Consider the following 22,346-nt stretch of genomic DNA (forward strand, 5'->3'; position numbering starts at 1 on the left):
GTTTATCATCTGAGCCGCCAGGGAGCCCATCATTTCATTAGGGTTTGCAAAATGAAAATATTCTATTATCCCAATATCATCTCTCAGCTAGACTATTTCTGCAAAGAGAAACTTCCCCTTGTCAATTACTAGTTTACCTTGAGGAACAGTCAGTGCAGGTGACTAAGCAGGTGTGTGATAGGATCAAATTTTTCCTGAAAGAAAATTTGAAAAGGTCAAATAGCACAGAAAAAACAAAGGACATTGTTAAAGAGCTATTCTCTAAAATCACCGTTCTCTAAAGGTTTTACAGGGACTTCTAAGCCTTTTGTTGTTGTTCAGTCACTCACTTGTGCCAAACTCTCTGCGACACCATGGACTGCAGCACGCCAGGCTTCCCTGTTCTTCACCATCTCCTGGAGCTTGCCCAAACTCATGTCCATTGAGTCAGTGATGCCATCCAACCATCTCATCCTCTGTCATTCCCTTCTCCTCCTGTCTTCAATCTTTTCCAGCATCAGGGTCTTTTCCAGTTAGTCAGCTCTTTGCATTAGGTGGCCAAAGTATTGGAACTTCAGCCTCAGCATCAGTCCCTCCAATGAATATTCAGAATTGATTTCCTTTAGGAAAAGACTCCTGGTGGCTCAGATGGTAAAGCGTCTGTCTACAGTGCGGGAGACCTGGGTTCGATCCCTGGGTCAGGAAGATTGCCTGGAGAAGGAAATGGCAACCTACTCCAGTACTCTTACCTAGAAAATCCCATGGGTGGAGGAACCTGGTGCAGGCTACTGTCCATGGGGCCGCAAAGAGTTGGACACGACTGAGCGACTTCAAGTCCAGAAAGTCCAGTCCAGGATTGACTAGTTTGATCTCCTTGTAGTCCAAGGGACTCTCAAGAGTCTTCTCCAACACCACAGTTCAAAAGCATCAGTTCTTCAGTGCTCAGCCTTCTTTATGGTCCAGCTCTCACATCCATACATGACTACTGGGAAAACCATAGCTTTGACTATACGGATCTTTTTCTTGGCAAAGTAACGTCTCTGCTTTTTAATACCCTATCTAGAGGAAGGAAAGCTTCCCATTATTACCATGAGGACTGTTTAACAGGGATAGCCAAGCACAACATAGAAAACAATAAATCAACCTCACATAAATATTGTGGGAGTGACTATCAAAAAGTAAAATAATAATTATAGGAAATGTGATGGTTAACTTTATATGTCAACTGGATTGGGCCACAGGGTGTCTGAATATTTGGTCAAACGTTATTCTGGGTGTTTCTGGATGAGACTAACTTGCGTTGGTGCACTGAACAAAGCAGACTATATTCCCTGATGTTGGAAGTGTCATTTAGTCTGCTAAGAGCCTGAGTAGGACAAAATGTGGAGAAAGGGGGAATTCTTCCCCTCCACCTGACTGTCTTAGGGTTGGGACACTGACCTTATCCTACTGTCAGACTTGGTCTAGAGCTAGAACTTACACCACCATCTCTCCTAGGCTTAGACTTTCCGACTCAGACTAGAACTATACCATCATCTCTCGTGGTTCTAGGCTTCTCTACCTTCATGACTGCATGGGCCAATTTCTTAGAATAATGCTATGTGTGTGTGTACACACACATATGTACACATATCTCATTGATTTTGTTTCTCTGGAAAACCCTGACTAATCAGAAATATCATTTAGAATCCAGAAGCACATTAAGAAAATAGCACACATCTGTAACTAATCTTTACATGGTTTAATTTTTAAAAACCTAGTAAAGTAGATTATGTAATATTATAGAATGTCTTGATTAATAGATCAAAAAGAGAAAGAAGAAAATTGTTATTTTCTGTATAGATTCTGAAATGGCATTTAATAAAATTCAATGTTAATTTCTGATTTTGGAAAACTTCTTGATAAAATAGAAAAGGATGGGTACTTCCTTAATTAATAAGATCATGTATGCATGTGTGCTAAGTCACTTCCGTCATGTCCAACTGTTTGCGACTCTATGGACTATAGCTCATCAGACTTCTCTGTCCATGGGATTCTCCAGGCAAATATACTGGAGTGGGTTGCCATGCCTTCCTCCAGGGTACATTCCTGACTAAAGGGATTGAGACGGTGTCTCTTAAGTCTCCTGCATTGGCAGGTGTGTTCTTTATCACTAGTGCCACCTGGGAAGCCCAGGATCATGTATAACAAGGCAAAATCCATCAGTGTGTGTAAGGTGAGCAGTTTAAAGCATCCCACAAAAATTCATGAGCCAGAAAAAGATGTCCCTTCTCACCTGTCTTGTTTAACATTACTCTGCAGATACTGTTATAATTTTATAAGAAATGAGGAACATAAATATTGGAAAGAGACAAAAGTATTGTTATTCATATATGGTATTATGCATTTGAAAAGCAAGATAAAATAGAGTATTTATTATAAATAAGATAAGTAAGATAACTGGGTACAAAATTAAAGCATTAAAAAAACAATAACTTTCCTGTACATGGACAGTGAGTTATAAAAGATACTTAAAGGAAAAATCCCATCTATGAAAATAGCAAAAAAGATAAAATATCTAGCAACACATTAAATAAGAAAAACGCAAGATACACATGAAAAAAATTTAAATGCTACTGGACTTCTAAAACAAAACAGGAATAAATGGAAAGAGATACTTTGTAAGAAGACAGTAAATATAAGTCAGTTTTCCCTATATTATTATATACATTTAGAATGCTCTAATAAAAATAAAGCCACAGTTCCTAGGAGTGTGTATTAATTAGTGTAGGATAATTGCTTTAAGGAAAAAACTCTGAGTATGTAATGGATAGAAAATGATGGATATTTATTTCTAGCTTACAAAAGCCCAAAATAGATGTTCCTGATTGGTGGGCATCTATGTGTGTGTCTTTCAATCAGACTTCTTTAATCTTTGGGTTTACTATTTTCAACACATGGTTTCCAAGGTAATTATGTGCATCTGCCTGAAGCTGGCAGAGGAATATGAATGATTAAGCATGGGAAGTTTTTAAGAGCCAGTCAGAGAATTAATATACATCACTTCTACTTGAATTCCATTGGCTAGAACTCTATCACATGATCACATTTAATCACAAGAAGAGCTATGCTATGTAGTGAGTGCTCAGAAAATAGAAGTGAGTGTAAAGCACTCCTTGTCATGGGAAAATTGAGATTCGAAAGTTCATGCGAAAAACATTCATGAGGAACATTACAGTTTTATGCAAAATTTGACAACTTACATGCAATGGATAATATCCCTAAGAATGTGACTCTAGAAAAACTGAAAAAAGAAGTAATAGAAAACTTAAACATCCCCATATTTATTTAAAAAATGGAATTTGTAATAAAAATCCCTCCCACATGGATAACTCCAGGCCCAGACAGGCTTCATTAATAAGTTTTATCAAACATTAAAGGAAGAAATAATACCAATTCTACACAAGTTCTTTCAGGAAATAGGGCTTTTAAATATCAGCAATGAATATTGAATTTTATTATATATGGAGTAGAAAAACTTCTGCTTCATTGACTATGCTAAAGCCTTTGACTGTGTGGATTACAACAAACTGTGGAAAATTCTTAAAGAGATGGGAGACCACCTTACCTGCCTCCTGAGAAATATGTGTGCAGGTCGAGAAGCAACAGTTAGAACTGGACATGAAACAATAGACTGGTTCCAAATTGGGAAAGGAGTGTGACAAGGCTGTATATTGTCACCGTGCTTATTTAATTTACATGCAGAAAATGTCATACAGAATGCCAGGCTGGATGAATCACAAGCTAGAGTCAAGATTGTTGAGAAAAATATCAATAACCTCAGATATGCAGATAAAACCACCCCAGTGGAAGAAAACAAAGAACTAAAGGACCTCTTGATGCTGGTGAAAGAAAAGAGTGAAAAAACTGGCTTAAAACTCAACACTGAAAAAACTAAGATCATGGCATCTGGCCCCATTACTTCATAGCAAATAGATGGGGAAAAATGGAAACAGTGACAGACTTTATTTTCTTGGGCTCCCAAATCAGAGGATAGTGACTGCAGCCATGAAATTAAAAGATGCTTGCCCCTTGGAAGAAAAGCTATGACAAACCTAAAAAGCATATTAAAGAGCAGAGACAAAGCTCCACTTTGCTGACAAAGGTCCATATAGTCAAAGCTATGGTTTTTCCAGTGGTCATGTACGGATGTGAGAGTTACCATAAAGGGGACCATAAAGACAGATGAGCACTGAAGAATTCACGCTTTTGAACTGTGATGCTGGAGAAGACTCTTGAGAGTCCCTTGGCCTGCAAGGAGATCAAACCGGTCAATCCTAAAGGAAATCAATCCTGAATATTCATTGGAATGACTGATGCTGAAGCCCAAGTCCCAATACTTTGGCCCCCTGATGCAAAGAACCAAATCGTTGGAAAAGACCCTGATGCTGGGAAAGATTGAAGGCAAGAGGAGAAGGGGGCAACAGAGGATGAGATTGTTGGACAGCATCATTGACTCAATGGACATGAGTTTGAGCAATGGACATGAGCAAACTCCAGGAGGTAGTGATGGACAGGGAAGCCTGGCATGCTGCAGTCCATGGGGTGGCAAAGATTGGATATGACTGAGTGACTGAACAACGTCTATGGAGAAAATAATATGAGCACTTCCAACTTGATATGATTTCAGTTTTCTTAAATTTACCAAGCTTGCTTTATGGCTCAGCATGTGATCTATCCTGGAGAATATTCCATGGGTACTTGAAGAAAATGTATATTCTGCTGCCTCTGGGATGGTAGGGATGAAGGCTGACTGGAAAGGAGCATGAGCGAATCTCTGGAATGATGGAAATGTTCTGTCTTACCTTGAATGGTAGTTATACATTGTACACAATTGCCAAAATTTAGTGAACTGAACACATTTAACCTGGGCATTTTATTCTACATAAATGATATACATAAATGATATCACACAAAAACACAAAAAGAATAGCTGGGAGGATGATAAGAGAAAGAATCCAGGATTAGACACAAACACATATGAGTTTTAAATTGATAAAGTATTGTTTCAAGTGAATGAGTAAAAATTGATTAGCTAGTAAGTGATATTGAGGTAATTTGAAAAAAGTGGGTTGGAATCACATACTATTGTTTACATCAATATTAATTTTGTGTGGATCAAAGATTTAAAAGTAAATGAAACCATGAAAGTATTGAAACAAACATGGATAATTCTTTTGTAGTTCTGAGTTTGGGAAAGGAAAAGATTTTCCCAAATTGATTCAAACCCAGAAGCCACAGAAGAAAATATGAATATAACCAATAAAATTTAATGTGTCTGATTTGAAAAAATACCACAAATAAAATTTCAGGTTGTGCTAGTGGTAAAGAACCCACCTGCCAATGCGGGAGACATAAGAGATGTGGGCTCTATCTTTGGGTCGGGAAGATCTCCTGGAAGAGGGCATGACAATTCACATCAGTACTCTTGCCTTGAGAATTCCATGGACAGAGGAGCTTGGCGGGCCATAGTCCATAGCATCACAAAGAAAAAAGTTGGACATGACTGAAGCGAATCAGCACACACACACACACACACACACATATCTGAGAGTACATATATATATATACACACACATATATATATGAGAGGTCACATGTCAATTTTTTTAAAGATCAATAATGTAAAATGGCCACACAACATGAACAAATGGTTCATAGAAAGTGTACACAAATGGTTTCTGAAAGGAGGAAAAGATGTCCATGCTCAGTTATAGTAAGAGAAGTGCCAACAAAAACTGGATCAAAGTTACCACTTCCCCCAGTAGATGGCAGAGACCAAAATTTTAGATAATGTGCTGTTTTGGTGAGAGTGTAGGGCAGCAAGTTCTCTGGTGCATTGTTGACTGGAGTAAAAATTGTTACAATTCTTGAGAAGACAATCTAGAGACATCTATCAAATATAAAACTGCATATGCCTGTGACCCAGGCATTCAACTTCTAGGAATTAATTCAACAGATGCACTTCCACATGTCCAGAAAGATGAATGACAGAGATATCCAGGGCAGCCTTGTTTGCAGTGGCAAATAATGGCCATCAAGAGGATGCTGGTTAAATAAATGACCATGTCTGGATGTAATGGTATTTCATGACACTGCTTGAAGTAGATTAATGTGGTCTTTAGAACATAGACTCTGGAGCCAGAATACCTGAGTCCTAATCCTAGCTCTGCCACTCCTGGCTGTGGGACGAGTTTGGGCCAGTTACCTAACTTAACCTCTCTGTGCCTCAGTTTTCTAACCTCTAAAATGGGATGAGTATCAGTAATAATAATGTCACCACCTTAAATTGTTATGCTGAGGAGTAAATGAGTAAAATTGGTCTTGTGGTATTTAGACCAGGGAGTGAAGTGAAAGTCGCTCAATCGTGTCTGACTCTTTGCAACCCCATGGACTGTACAGTCTATGGAATTCTCCAGGCCAGAATACTAGAGTGGGTAGCCTTTCCCTTCTCCAGGGGATCTTCCCGTCCCAGGGATCGAACTCCGGTCTCCCGCATCGCAGGCAGATTCTTTACCTGCTGAGCCACCAGGAAAGCCCAGGGAGTGGGACATGGTAAGTACCCCGTATGGATAGACTGTATTTATTACCAATCTGAACAACCTGTATTAACATATTAAATACAAAAAACCAAGGTACAGTTCTAGTAATAAAAAATCAGGGTGTGGAGGAGAATTGAAGGTATTTATGCCGGCATATGCATAAAATGGGGCTTCCCTGGTAGCTCAAGTGGTAAAAGAATCTGCCTGCAATGCAGGAGACCCAGGTTCAATGCCTGGAGCAGGAAGATCCCCTGGAGAAGGGAATGGCAACCTACTCCAGTATTCTTGCCTGGAGAATTCCATAGACAGAGGAGCCTGGCAGGCTACAGTCCATGGGGTCACAAAGAGTCAAAGACTAATACACACACACACACACACACACACACACACACACACACGCACGCGCGCGCGCGCATGCGCGCGCATAAAATATCTCTAGAAGCACTAGAAACTAGAAATCGCACCTGGGGAGTGACTGGGGTGGAAGACAGTTCTCAATGAATAACTTGTATACGTTTAAATATATTTTTTACCGAGTATATGTATTATCTATTCCAATTTTTAAAAATAATTCATATTTTGAAAAAAAATTCCCTTATATGATGGAACTGTGTCCTTATTATGGTGTTGGTTACACAAACCTATACATGTGTTTAAAATTCATAGAACTGTACATAAAAGTAAATTTTTCTATATGGTAGTTAAAAAATAAAAAATTGAAAAAAGAGTGTCCTTTTGTCTCCAGGGCGTAATACAGAGTAAGCCTGGTCCTCCAGGAGGTCAATGAGGAGCTGACTGCATTTTCAGGGAAAAGAAATTCGTAGGACCTGGGAAAGGAGCATCACGGTTGGGACAGGGAGGAGAGAATTCAGAAGTGAAGAGGGAAAAGGCTTGTGCTCCATTCTTTTATGAACCACACCCCAACTTTGCACACCCTGTTTGCCGGGTGCTGTGCACTCTCTTCTCACAACCATCCCAGAAGATAATGGTTACTTTTTGTCATCTCAATTTTCCAGATGAGGTTAAATTGACTTGCCCAAGATATAAGTAGAAGAACCTTTGAATCATTCCTGACTCCAAAACTGGTTCTTTTTGAAACTACACTCCTTAGATGGGATTCAAATCCAACCAAAACTCAGACTGGGGCTTGAACCCACAATTCCTTACTTGGGAGGGGACTCAAACTCACTGTCTTTTAATCAAAACTGCTCACCTGGTGTCAAAACTTATTGAAGCCGAAGTTCTTTTGCCTCGTTGCAAAAAGAATTCAGCGTGAGGCAAAGCAATAGGTAAAGCATGAGTTTATTATCATAGGCTGCTTGTGAGAGATACAAGCAGGTCAGCAAGGGAGCACAGTTCTAAGAACAAAGGGGGTTACATTTTTGTAATCAAAGAAAAATGGGGAAAGGAGAAGACTACCTTCTTCCTCATGCTTGGGCAGATGTCAAGGCTTACATCAATTCCTCCTTTGACCCTATATGGTCTAACTGGGACTGTCATGGTGCTATTTAAATCATATGTGTATTAGCAAAAGGATTGTAATACTTACTAAAACACAGTAATTCATCTCAGGTTCTGGTATAATATCCCCCTTTCCCTAGATTTTTTGTGTTTTTTTTTCCCTTTTTTTACGTATTTATTTATTTGGCTGTGTCAGGCCTTAGTTGCAGCATGCAAGATCTTTGTTGCATCACATGGGGTCATTCATTTAGACGCACGGATTCTCTAGTTGTGTCACATGAGCTCCAGAGAGTCCAGGCTCAGCAGTTGCGGTGCTGGGCTTAGTTGTTCCGTGGCATGTGAGATTTTAGTTCCTCAACCAGGGATTGAACCTAATATTCCCTGCATTGCAAGGCAGAGTCTTAACTTCTGGACCACCAGAGAAGTCCCTCCCCTAGTTTTTTTTTAAATCTTTCACCTATATTCCTGTCTTGGTTACATGCAGAAATGCTACTCTTCAAGGACCATTGACTCCCTGACTTCATGTAACAAGATTCTGACCCTGTATCTATTGTCTTGTGTTTTAACTCTCAGGTTTTGTGGCTTGACTGTGCCTGGCACTTGATGTACCTGGTCTTCCTTCAAGGTGGTGTAGATTGCTGCTAGCTTACTGGATTCTTTTCTTGAGTGGTCATTAGTTTACAACAGTCTCTCAAACTCCCTTAAAATTCCCTTTCTGTCTTTAATCCCCTAGTGGGATTTCTAAACTAACTATTTAATTATCCTACCCTATCCTTATCATTTTTAGCACAAAAGACTCCCTTTCTCTAGATCTAGGGGAGTCTGGGAAAGCTTCACAGAAGAGGTGACATTTGAACTGGGGCCTTGAAGTTTATCTAGGGTTCTATCGTACAATTCCAAGTGCTGCCATTCACAAGGTAATCTCTGTTCCTGGCTTCCCCTGCAGCTGTTCAGGGCAACTCTGAGTTTTTCACAGAAATGGAGAAGGTGCCCTTGTTAGTTTTCTCTGTCTAACAAATGGCTTCCCAAATTCAGCCTCCCAAATTCATGCTTTATTTGTTTCAAACAATAAGCATTTACAGGTCAGCTGGCTAGTTCTTCTGAACTCAGATGGGCTTATTCTTGCACCTGAGTCAGCTGGTGAGTCAACTACAGGGTGATCAACCATCCTGGTTTGCCTGGAACTGCCCCAGTTATAGCACTGAAAGACCCACATCCCAGGTGACCCTTCAATCCTGGCCAAACTGAAGAGTGGGTCGCCCTAGCTGACTGGGGCTGTCAGGTCTAGGCAGGCCTGGGTGAGGGTGGATGGGACCTCTCTCTGCAGTGCCCTTCATCCTCCAGTGGGCTAGCCCAGGTTGTCCTCATGGCAGCAACGACAGGGGTCCAAGAGAGCGAGTGGACATGTGTGTCCTCTTAAGGCCGAGGCTCAGAACCAGCCCATTGTCACTTCTGCCACATCCTATTGATCAAAGCAAGTCATAAGACCAGGGATAGAAAAATAACCTCTCCCTTTTTATGAGAGAGGAACATTGCAAGGGGCATCGATATGGGAACAAGGTTGGAAAACTGGGGCCTGTTGCATAATCAACTTGTCTTAACTGAGGTGAAGCAATAAGCCCAGCTGACCTGTAAATGCTTATTTTTTTAAAAACAGCTCTACTGAATTTGGGAGGTTACATAGCAAAATCTAATCTACCTCCATTCACGAGGTATATTTGGGGAGTGGCAGGAGTTCAGTGTGGCTGGAGCATAGCGGGCTGTCAGAAGATGGGAGAGTGATAATAATGGCTGAATCTGCGGGTTTTCTCATTTCCTAGACTGGCACATGAGGACAGTAGGAGACAGACTGTGATTCCTTCATACAGATGAGAAAGACCAGGGCCCAGGTAGGGCAGGCGCACACCCAAGGTCACACAGCACGGATAGGGACTGTAGGGCTTTTCCTGCTGGGCCAAGAGAGGTTATGGGAGGAGGGGGGGGGGTGCTTTTGCAATCTCCTACTTAAGACCAAGAAGCCATAGGGTGTTCATAAAAGAATAGGGATGGGATGACTTGATGGAGATGGAGGGTATTGAAATCAACAAACCTCCCCTGGCACTCACACTTCTGCAGAACTGCAATTATTTATTCTTTGAATTTGAATGATTGGTTTTTTTCCCCTCCAAATATTCCCTGAGGCTCACTCTGTATCATTAGTAGCAAATGGATTTGCAGGTGTGTAATTAGGCTGGAAAATTATAGACAGCCGGAAGCCTTGACCATGATTCTCCCACCTCCTGGGGAGGCCCCCAGGTCAGGAAATCAAGCCAGTTCCTGGGAAAGGGCTAATGAACTGGCCAACCAGGCCCCTGTAAATCCATTGACCCGTCACTAACTTACTATGTGGCTCTGCTCTCTGGGCCTCAGGCTCCTGGTCTATAACCAGGAGGGGACATGGGGAGAAGCAGCGTGGTGGGCTTTAGACAGCAAGCAGGCCTGGCAGTGGCAGGGCCATCCGTGAACTGAGCTGAGGACATTACAGGCCCTGGAGTGGCTGTGAGGAGCTAGGTGGCTAGAGATGGCAGAGGCTTTGTCCTCTCTTGGAAAGGGCAGATGATACTCTTATTTGACCAACAAGCTTACCGTGTGCCCCACTGCACAGAGTCTACACAGACTCACTTCAGCTTCTCCGGGGGCGTTTGCTACTCTGATGGACAAACGGACAGGGGAAGCGACTGTCCGGTATCACTCGGTAGGTGTGAACCCAGGCAGTTTGACTCGGCTTCCCAGCTCATTCCACAAACCCGCTGAATGCCTGCAGCCACCCTCCCACCTCCACCTGCCCAGCATGGAGTCAGGTGTAATCCCCTGGCCCTACAGACTCACCCTCCACCTTGCCCTCGGTTCTACCAACTATATCACCTGAGCCCCCTCACCTCTGGCTTCCATGCTTCAGTCCATGGGGAGCAACAGCAGGAGCTTGGAGGGTGGAGGCGAGAGAGACTGGGGACTTGTTACCACCCCTTCCCTGCCGGGCCAGGCTGTACCCTCCATTAGGCAGGTGGCACTCTCCCCGGAGCCTCCGCCCTCAGGGGCCTGGGCAGGGCTGTCTGCACAGCTCTGCAGGCACTGACTGCTCCCACTATTGTAGGTTCAGGGTGTTTCATCACCCCTGAATCCATCATTAAACTCACTTTCATCAGGATTCTGAGAGGGACCCTGGCAGAGACCCCTCTAGAAGGCGGCTCCTGCCCCAAAGAGCTCTGTGTTGTATCACCAATAATTCCTCCTCTTCCCTCTCCCTGCCCCCTAAGACCTTGCCCTGTGGACACAGTTGATCAGCGTTGGGAGGAAAGCAGGATGATCAAACTGGTTCCCAGCAAAGAAGAGTTTTCCACCCATTGGTCCCTGCAAATCTCCAGAGCCAATACTTAATATTTCCCTTTAATCAACTCTTTCCTGTCCAAACTTTAAAAAAATTGAATCTGAGTTTTTGAAATAAATTTTTAATTTTAGAACAGTTTTAGATTTACAGGCATATTGTGAAGATAGTTCAGAGATCGACCGACTCTCAAACTTATTTTATTTTATTTATTTTTTTTTTCAAACTTATTTTAAAAGGAAATATTTTCATTATTCCTGCAAGTGAAATCAGCATGACTTGCCTCAAGTAGACTTTAATCTTAAAAATGAACACTGAAAACTAAACAATGTTATTAAATTTTAAAAATTAAAATAAAAAATTAACAGCTCAATAGACGTATTAATAAATCTGGTTGATTTATATAATGCATTTTGCATGCAGAATTGGCTAGGATGTGTGTGTGTGTGTAGGCAAAAGAGGAGGCAGTATATGAAGCTCTCCCCAGGGCCATCACCAGGCACCAGGCAGCTTTCCATCAAGAGTGCACTGCCAAGGGTCCAGCAAGGAATGAGCCAGCATAGTACAGCCAGTGTTGATGGAATGCTGCCTCTGGTGGGGCAACGTTTTGATGTCTTACATCTACTAAGTTGTCAGAGCCTGGGGACCACCTGATGGGGTAGGAGGTACTGTTACTATCTCAGTCTTTAGGTGAAGACACTGAGGCAGGTCAGGGAACCGGTTCAAGGCCACAGGACAGAGCCACATGGAGGCAGTCAGGCTCCAAAGCCTACACTTGGCTGTGCTCTGTTATTGGGCTTGGCTGTGCATTGCTGTTCCCTGTTACTGAGAGCAGAGAAAACAGACTCTTTTCTCATCCCGCTGTAGGCTCGCTGGACCAGGACAGCAGCACCAGCCTCATCTCTGTTCTCTCCCTCCCGTCTGTTCTCAGCTCTGCAGCCGAGTGCTCTCAACTACACCAAGCTCTGTCCTGCCCTCGCTTAGCGCCCTCCAGGGATGTCCCCCACTCTTCAGTTTTATTCTCCCCCCACCAACTTTGTACTCTGAGATTCCTCTACAAGAGGTGAAAGACTAGAAAATGAACACCCTATGTCCTTTTCCAAGATTTAATGATGGCTAACATTCTCCATCTACCTCTGCATGTTCTACTTTGAATTGAAACAAAATCTTTCCTCATGTGTCCTTGGCAATAATGCCAGGCTTGATGTGCTTGTTATTTTTTCTAAATATATTATAAAATATATTACTATGGGAAAAAAATCACCCTGTGCCTCCCTTTTGACAGGAGTGCCACACACTGGGGAATCTCCAAGGGCTCCCACATTGTTTGCAGCAAGGATGTGACTCAGACTCACTAGCTCCCTCTGGTGGCAGGGCTGGGAGCTGTGTGGGGAGAGTCCCTGGGGCCTGGGTGGGGGAAGGCAGGGGCATCTTGGGGATTTTCCACCTAGCCTGGAAAGGGAGGGAGGACAGTGCAGACATGCTTTGCACTGGCTGTTCTCTATACTCTTCCTGTGTATTTGGAGGCACCTTCCCTCCCTTTAAGTGGGTGACTGCTGAGATGTCTCTCTCAGAGGGGCCTTGCTGACCACGCAGCTACAGTGTCCCCACCTCATTCAACCCGCTTAATTTCTCCTCAAACCATGACACTGTTTTCTACACCAGTCTGTCAACTCCATAAGGGCAAGGACACAGCCCTTTTTACTCAGCGCTACACCCCTATGCCTGGCACAGAGCCTGACACTAGCACGCACTGAGTAAACAGTTGTTGAATGAGCAGATGAATGAATGAATCAATGGCCTGGGGTTCAGATTCAGAGTCTAGGCCTGGTGCTCTCACTACGACCAACCCAGCCTCTACTTGCATGCCCTCTGTGAGGGGGATCTCAGTCCCTACATTTCTGAAAGATAACCATATTCGAAGACTTTCTTTCAAGACTTTTCACACTGGTGTGATATTTTATGTTATCCCTCGAACTGGGACTTATGTTTGTTTCAAGCATAGTGTAACTACCCTAGGAAATGAGAGGGAGTTTGTGCCTGCCAGGGACTTGGGGAGGGCAAGGCCCCTCTGCTTTCTCCTGACCCTCATTGTGCCTATTTCTGAATTAGATCCCAGTTTCCCTTCAGCCTCTGGGGCTCCATGGAGTCTTCACTCTCCACCCCCATTCCCCACCTATGGAGCGATGGGAACATTGTCCTCTTGCCTGGGAGGCCTTGTTGACAAAATCCTGAACCGGATGAGGCAGTGGAAAGTGCTCCAGCTGGGACCCAGCAGGCCTGGGTTCTCTGCCACAGACTTACTGTGGAACTCTGATGAGCCTTACCTTCCATACCTATAAAATGGAGATAGGGAGCTTGTTCTGAGCCTAAGGATAAGAAACTATCCCAGGTCAGATTTCCAGTGCCCAGGGTCCTTCTGCAAATAACTATGAACCACCTCATCGCCAGAGGCCCTGGGCACAGATTAGCGGTAGAGAAGCACCACAGGGCCCATTTTACCTAAGCACAGGCAGAACTGTAGCAGAAGAACCAGTCAAGGGACCCCTGCAGCGGCCTCATTCTGAGCTGTCAGTGTGATGCATGAGACAAATTAAGTTCATAAAGAAAGTCAGAGAGGGCTGGGGCAATGTGGTCACAAACTGGGCTTCTTGGCCACCTTGGCCGAGGGGCTGGCAAGGTTGCCCTTTGGAAGGCCCAGCCCAGTATCTACCATGTCCACCTGCCCTCCCCACAGGCCACACAGACCCTGAGCACCATGGCTTTGCTCAGGTCATGCTCCTACCTGACATGCTTTCCCTGACTGGCTCAGCCTCACAGTTCCTGATCCAGAACACGGTCTAGTGGAAGTTGTGGTGCTCCTAGTCATGAGGTACCTGGGACGGTAGTCCCAGATCAAGGCCCAGTTTTGGAGTGAGGGCTGCCCCCTGCCTGGGGCTTTGACCCCTCCAATGGGCCAGGAGCCAATCAACCCCTAGTCTCCAGCAGGAATGCCTCCTATTGGGATTCTCATATCGTGTAGTAACCACCCATGATTCAAGGCCAGCACCAGGACTCCTCCCCCATGAAGCCCTACTAGAACGGCTCAAATGCAGCCCTCTAACTCCCAGGCACACAGGTTTCTCCTAAGGTGAGAAGGTCCTGGGCTGGGCCCAGCAGGATCATCCCTGGTCACCCTGTGTAAAATGCCAGCATCATCCTCACCTCAGCACCTCCAGTCTCCTTTCTCTGCTTTATTCTTTAAGCACGGCCCTTATTGCCATCTGATGTGCTTTAAATTGGCTGATTTATTTTCTGGCTCTGCTATTAGAAGTAAGCTCTCTGAGGGAGGGCCTTTGTCCTTTCTGGGTGCTTTTCTATCTCTGTGTCTAAGCAGCGCCCGTGTGCAGTAGTCTCAAATGCTAATTAAAAAAAGAATGAATAGAAGGAGGGCGGCACAGCATCTGCCGGGGCCTGAGGTGTGAAAAGGGTTTGAAAAGGAAGAGGTGTGGAAGGGTGTGGAAAGGAATTCACATGCAGGATTCCTTGAGTGTGGTCTCCAGGTGAGGCGGGAAAAGGTAGTAAGGCCTAAACTGAGAAGGATCTTGAATGCTAGACTGAAGATTAGAGGGGAGTGAGAGCTTGGTAGGATGTTAGATGGGGGAGCAATAGGATCACATGTGGGCTTAGAAGGACCCTTCTGGCTGGATGAGAGGAAGGACTGGGGGAGGGGGGCGAGAGTGGGATCAGAGAGAACAGTGAGGAGGACATGAAATTAGGCAAGAGAGGGTGGGCAAACTGGAGGGTGGGCACCTGGGGGAGGGCTGTGGTGGGACCTGGAAGGTGAGCAGGAGGCCTGGACCAGGTAGGCACTGACCGGCAGGAGGGAGCAGCAGAGGTGAGCATCCCCTGCGACCTGCTCTGCCTGGTCAGCCTGACCCCACAGGGCTGCCCCATGAGGGGCAGGGAGCCAGGGCACTCAGCCTGGCCCTGCCTTTCTGGACTCCAGGGAGGCACATATGCCTCCATTAATGGGAGGAACCTGCAGCTGCATTGCTCACCTCATGCTGCCGTGTGGCGTGTGGAACTCCCCATTGAGGGGAGCTCAGCTGATGCCACATGCCTGGCTCCTGAGGCTTCAGGCATGCAGCCTTGTGGGAGAAGGGAACCATCACTGATTGAGCACCTACTCTGTGCCAGGAGTGGGATGGATGCTTTATATGCATTTGATCCTTACAAACAGCAAGGCAGGTTTGCACCCCCAATTTACAGATAGGGAAACTGAGACCCAGAGAAGCTAAGTAACTTGCTGGAGTCACAGGGCAGCAGAGCTCTTTCTACTCTACCATGCTGCCTTCTGAAAGGAAGCCAGACGGAAGGCACACAGAAAAGGAATTTATGATCAACACAGCAGCCCAGCAATGGAGGGGCTGCTTGGGGAGGGGTGAATGGCCTGCCCCCAGGCAATTAGAGACCCAGGGAATGCTTGACAGTGTCTGTGGAGGGGAGGAAAGGGTGAGCTGTCTTCTGGTTCACCCCAGCCAGGCGTCTCACAGGAATGGACGGTCTGAGCTGAGGGGTAGCTTTTCCCCTGCCCCAGGTCCCCACAGATGCCCTTCCCGGAAGCAAAGTCCCCTTCCTCAGAATGGACCAGATACTCTGAAAAGTCATGGGGCTGCGAATTTTTCTTGCTCTCTATCACATAGTGGAACCAACGCAGGCCCGCAGAGGAAATGGGGCTGGCCCAAGTCACACTTGTGCCATTGGAGGATTGGACCAAAAGCATTGTTCGGTGGCATCCAAGGGCTCTGGCCACTGTCTAGTCAGCTGGGCCCAGCCCTGTCTCAGCCACCATGATTGCCCTAGCTATGGCACACACGCCTGTGGCCAGAGTTTCTCAGGGAACCAGGGGTCTGGAATCCTCTGACTCCCAGCGCCGTCTCCAATACTGGCTTTGGAACGCTGCACACGCCTGCACAGGTGTTCAAGCTGGAAGTGTGGGTGGGGCCGTGGCATCTTATTTCTTAGCGTGACTTGAGGGCTGGGCTGCCTGTCCTCCCCACTGCCTCAGGTTCCATCTAATAAGCAGCTTCCCTTTTAGTCTCAGTGGCGTCTCTCAGGTGGCCAATCCCTACTGGAGGGCTAAAGACCTAAGTCCACTCCACCAATTCTACATGTTCCAGACCTGGTGAAGGGGATGCAGACTCAAGAGTCCTGGGTCTGAGTCCTAGCTCTCCCCCAAGCTGTGTGACCTTGGGCAGGTTCCCTTGCATCTCTGGGCCTCAATTTCCTGAGGGTTCAAACATTCCTAGGGCAGGACATAGCATGTACTGTAGTTTTCTTTAAATCAAATTGGTTGCCAACATTTAAAACACTAAAGATTAGGAAAGTTCATAAATATATATATATATATATTTTCAGATTTTCTTTAAAAATCAGGAGATCTGGGCTCACTGGGTTCCCACGCCAGCCAGGTAATAGTCCACTAGAGTGAGTCATTCCCCAATCCTTACAGGCCAGGGAACCCTTAGAAGCTGGTGGGTTTTCTACCTTTGAGTCAGACTGGGAGTCCCTAGCCTCATGCCTCAGGGTCCCCAGAGCTCCTGGCCCAGCCCTGGTCATTGGATGGGTGCTGGGTTGATGAATGAATGAATAAGTAAATAAATGAACACAGCAAAAATGACAATAATAATGCTTGCTCCCTGTCCCACAGTTTCCCAGAGGAGTACAAGGAGGTACTTGCATTTTATAAATTTTGAAGTTCCAGGAATAACAACAACAAATATGTATGTAGCACTTACCAGGTGTGTGTGTTTGTGTGTGTGTCCAGTTGCTTAGTCATGTCTTTGCAACCCCATGGACTGTAGCCTGCCAGGTTCCTCTGTCTGTGGGATTCTCCAGGCAAGAATACTGATGTAGGTTGCCATTTCCTTCTCCAGGGGATCTTCCCAACCCAGGAATCCAACCTGCATCTTCTACTTGGCAGGTGGATTCTTTATCTCTGAGCCACCTGGAAAGCCCACCAGGTATCTAGTCCTGGCCAAAGTAATTTTCTTCCATTATCTCATTTGCCCCTTGCCATGGTCTATGAGGTGGGACTTCTCCATCCTGGGGAGGACAGGGTAACAGGGAACAGTATGCCGCTCCCAGGGTTGGTGGGAGGATTAACTGAATTAATGAAGCTAAAGCGTCTGGAGAAGAGCCTGGTATACAGCAGGTGCTCAATTAGTACTGACCATTGACACATAAGCCAGGCATTTTCACAATAGTGATCTCATGTTGGTGAACAGATGAGCCCCCCAGGCTGGGAGGGCTTAAGACTTGTTCAGGGTCACAGAGCAAGTGGCTTGGAGAAGATTCTTGGATGGGTAGACACATGACTTCTCACGATGGGGCTCTGAGCTTCCATGCATCCCTCCTTGTGTTCCTGACGACAGCCCTGATTCACAGCTTAGCGGATGGAAGCTCAGTCTTTCCCCAGGTCACACAGCTCAGGGTGGGTTCAGAGACAGGTCTGGGTGAGTTCACAGCCTGAATTATTGAAATGAGAAAAGTGATAAGTACTCATTTGGTCATTGTGAGAACATAAAAAAAATAAATAAAGTAGTAGTTAAAGTTTCTGTAGCCTTTAATTACTGTGCCAGGGCTGTTCTAAATATTTTGCCCAAGTTAAGTGGTTTCACCCACCCATCAACCCAGACAGTACTCCTGTTATCATCTCTCTGTCATAGATTAGGGAACTGAGGCACAACAAGGTTAAGTAACATGCCCAAGACTACAAGCTGGTGAGCAATAGAGCCAGGAGTTGACTCCAAGCCTTCCAGCTCCAGAGTTCTTGCTTTAACCCACTATGCTGTGAACAGAGAGCACCATGCGTAAAGTGTGTGCTGAATCCCAGACCCACAGGAATCCTTCCCACCAGTTCCATCGTCAGTATGTCAGCTGCAGAGCTAGCAATGAAGATGTAGGCCCCGGGGATTCCTGTCCCAGGCTGCTCCCCACCCTCATCACTCTAGCCCCACCCCAGGGTCTAGTCGGGTACACAGGCCATAACCACCAGGACAGAGAATCAACAGCCTGAGAACAATGCAGGAGCCTGGACATCTGTCTCCCTAGAAACCCAAGTCAGCGCCAGCCCAGCTGATGCAGGGAGGGGGAGGTGATTTCTCCTGTCCTCCAACCTCCCTGGGCTCCCAGCTCTTGGTTCCTTGAGCTTAAACAGCGAACTCTGCAGCAGGCCCCACGACGGGGAGCCGTGACCACACTGCCTTCTCCTGTCCTGTATCCTCCTTCCAGCTCCTCCTGAGTGAGGACTCTTATGACATTGTTTCACCGTGCCCTTTCCGATTCCCGGGCCTTTGCTTGGCTACTCCCTCTGCCTGAGCACTCTCACAACCCCATGGGAAGATCTCCTTTTCCCTGTAAGCAGTATGTCCCACATTCCTCTGAAACCCTATGGTCCCCATGGCCCCTCTCATGCCTCATCACACACCATTGTGATGGTGTATGTGTCTGTTGCAGTCCCTGGCTTGTTCACCTAATAGTTTTACATAAGCACACGATCCCCTCCAAACACACTATGACAGACTCAGAAACATGCAAGCACATAGAAATATACACTGTCTTCTCATAGGGGGCATCCACACATCCAAAGGCCCATGCACATATTATGAGACACCCATATACATGCTTACACTCAAGCAAGCAACAAGGCAATATCTGTGACTTTACACCCATACAGGCACACACATACAGAGGCACAAACACACTCACAGCACACAATCCAAGCACACAGGGCCAAGCTACCCACAGAGAATCACATACTGCAGAAATAGTCAGCTTTTACAATCCTGAACACAGACATGAGGTTTCAATCATGCAGAAACATGCAACATCACCCTCACATGGAAATGTCGAACTGCATCCATACTGGAGTCACTCCCCAGGTGGGCTGGCCAGCTCTGACCTGAGGCTTGGAGGATGTCTCCTCAGAGACAACCTGGAGCCCAAGTAGCAGGGCCTGGGAAACCAGGCCACCACCTCCTGCTGGAGCTAACGCCTGGAGGGTAAGATAAATGACATGTCTATCGGGCTCCTGGGTGGAGGGTCCCATGTGAGAGGGATGCTCTTGGGCTGATTCCTGGCTCCTGTTTCCTTTTTGCCACTTGTGCTTTCAGACCAGCAAGCCCCTGCCCTCTAGCTAGGCCCCATGCTGTTCCTCCAGGTGCCCTTAGTAGCCTTGTCCTTAAATGAAAAGAACCAGGATTTATCAGCATTTGCTTACCACGGGGCCGAACTGGGAGAACACCGCCCCAGTGGCCTCACAGGGATCACACTGGTCCCAGCTCTCACTGACACCAGTGGGAGGGATTCTTCTGACACCTGACATGTAGGATTATTCTGCCCATTTTAAATAAACATGGAAATGGCAGCTCAGATAGGTGAAGGAACTTCCCCAAAGTAACAGCCAGGGAGTGGTGGGGCAGAAATGGACCAGCCTTCCCAAAGGGAGCTCCTGGTCCCTGGGCTCCCAGGATAGCCCTGGGTCCCCTCACCTACTCTCAAGGGAAGAAGCAGGAGTTGGGAGACCCCAGGCCAGGGTGGAGTCTTTTTGGGGGGTCTGGGGAGGCAATAAGATTGATTTTGCTGGGATGCAGCCTGGCCTTTCTGCCTCTGGGAGGTCAACTCCTTGACATATCAGGAGAGGGGCTCCACGCCCATACTCCCAGCCCCACTTCTGGGTCTGAACAGACTGTCACCCAGCTACCAGGTAGAGCCAGTAGCCATGCAGGTTCCTGTGGGAACATGAAGCCCCTCATCCCTGAAGGGGTTGAGCATCTCAGGCTATTGTGGGCACAGCAAGGGAACAGCTAGAGCTGGTGCCACGGGTTTCAGAGATTACCCCAGGAAATGCTTAGAGCTAAGAGATCTCCATGGGGCTTCCCTGGTGGCTCAGATGGTACAGTCTGCCTGCAGCAGTCTGGGTTCAATCCCCAGGTTGGGAAGATCCCCTGGAGGAGGGCATGGCAACCCACTCCAGTATTCTTGCCTGGAGAATCCCGTGGACAGAAGAACCTGGCCGGCTACAGTCCATGGGGTCGCAAAGAGTTGGACATGACTGAGTGACTAACACACACACACACACACACACACACACACACACACATAAACACACACATGAGACCTCCATGCCAGCTGATTACCTTTAAGAATTGGGCAAGATAGCCAGGAGCAGACAGAAATCACCTTTAGTGGAAGCATGAACCTACTCTTGGCCTGATCCTCCTCGGTTGCTGGACTCCAGTGGAGATTTTTCGAACTATGTTCCCCACTTGGCAAAGGGGCCTAGGTGGAGTGCTGCCAGCTTTGAGGTTCTAGGACTCCTCACCACCCTTCAGCGGAAGCACTCAGTGTGACTGCAGGCTCACCAGTCTTCTTTTTCCTTTCTGGATCCACAAGAAGACTGCATTTCTCACCTAACTTGCCAAGGTGAAAAAGACCGGTAACTGAGTTCTTTGGAAGGAGTGTGAGCAGAAGCAAGGTACAGTCCCCAGTGTGACACTGTTGGCTCTTTTGTTTGTTTCCCATCGTGACAATGTATTGAAATTACATGATCTATAGGGGTATTGTAAGATGGAAACAGGACTTCCCAGGTGGCGCTAGTGGTAAAGAACCTGCCTGCCAATGCAGGAGACTTAAGAGGCATGGGTTCGATCCCTGGGTCAAGAAGATCCCCTGGAGGAGGGCATGACAACCCACTCCAGTATTCTTGCCCAGAGAATCCCATGGACAGAGGAGCCTGGCGGGCTACAGTCCGTGGGGTTGCAAAGAGTTAGACACGAATGAAGCAGCTTAGCACACATGCAAGATGGAAGCAACTTCGACCCCTGAGTCATCAGGCGGAGGAGAGATGCTCAGGAGAGCCACTAACCCACATTACATTTGTGTGAGTAATAAACTTTTATTGTGTTACCCCCACTGAGACTTCAGAGTTTATCTGTCACCTCAGCAGAGCCTGGACTCGCATGGCTAATATATTCCTCCTGGATGGATTTTATATCTTGAGTTTGCACATATATTTTTACTGAGGAAAGAACTCTGTGACTAAAATCCCACTTCCAAGATGCCCCCTCTTAGGGTCTCCCAGCTCTGACGTCCTGAGATTCTGTATTTAGACAGCCATGGGCTGCGGCTTGAACTTGATCATATACCCTGACTCTGTGACCTTGGGCAGACTTCACACTTTTCTGAGCCTCAGTATCTTCACCTATAAAGTAGAGGCCAAGATGCAAGACTAAGCAGAATAGTATCAGTTCTCTGTTGCTTTGTCCCCTTTTGTCTCTCTGACTTTCTCTCCCCAATTTTCTTCTTAACCTCATTTGATACCTCTCTTCCCTACGTCTCAATTTTCTTTGCCTCACTTTAGTCCTTTCAGGGCCTCCTTGCTGCCCTGGGGACACAGCTGGAGATGAGGCTCTGCGTTCAGGGCCCCCAGGAGGTGCCCTTTCTATCCTGCCTCCCGCCGCTGCTCTGCCCTCTTGTCCTGTGCCCTCTGCTCTACTTCAATCGAAGGATGTGAACTGCCTTCCCCGAGCCCAGCCCGCTTGTTCCCACGGCGTAGCTCTCTCTGTGTTCTTTCTATCTGCTTGGAGCTCTCTCCCCACCTTTCCTGTGAGCTCGCTCAGCTCCAGGCAGCCGGTCCCCGGGTCTCCAGGTTGGGCCATGTTTCCTGCAGTGCCATATGTGGCCCAGAGCTGTGTCTCTCCTCTGGCCCCCTGGGTTATCACATCTCCATCTCCATCTGAACCTTGACAGCTCTTCTAGGGCAGGGCCTGGGCTAGGAGCCCAGTGTTGGCCAGCACAGAGCCTGGCACCAAGGGGATGTCAGTGACCCTTGATTGCAGGTAAGGTTTCAGGGACACTGGAGGATGGTCCCACACAGAGTGACAAGTGAATGGGAGTGGGGGAGTGGGACCCTGGGT

The sequence above is a fragment of the Dama dama genome, chromosome 20, assembly GCF_033118175.1.
Source record: "Dama dama isolate Ldn47 chromosome 20, ASM3311817v1, whole genome shotgun sequence".
Lineage (NCBI taxonomy): Eukaryota > Metazoa > Chordata > Mammalia > Artiodactyla > Cervidae > Dama > Dama dama.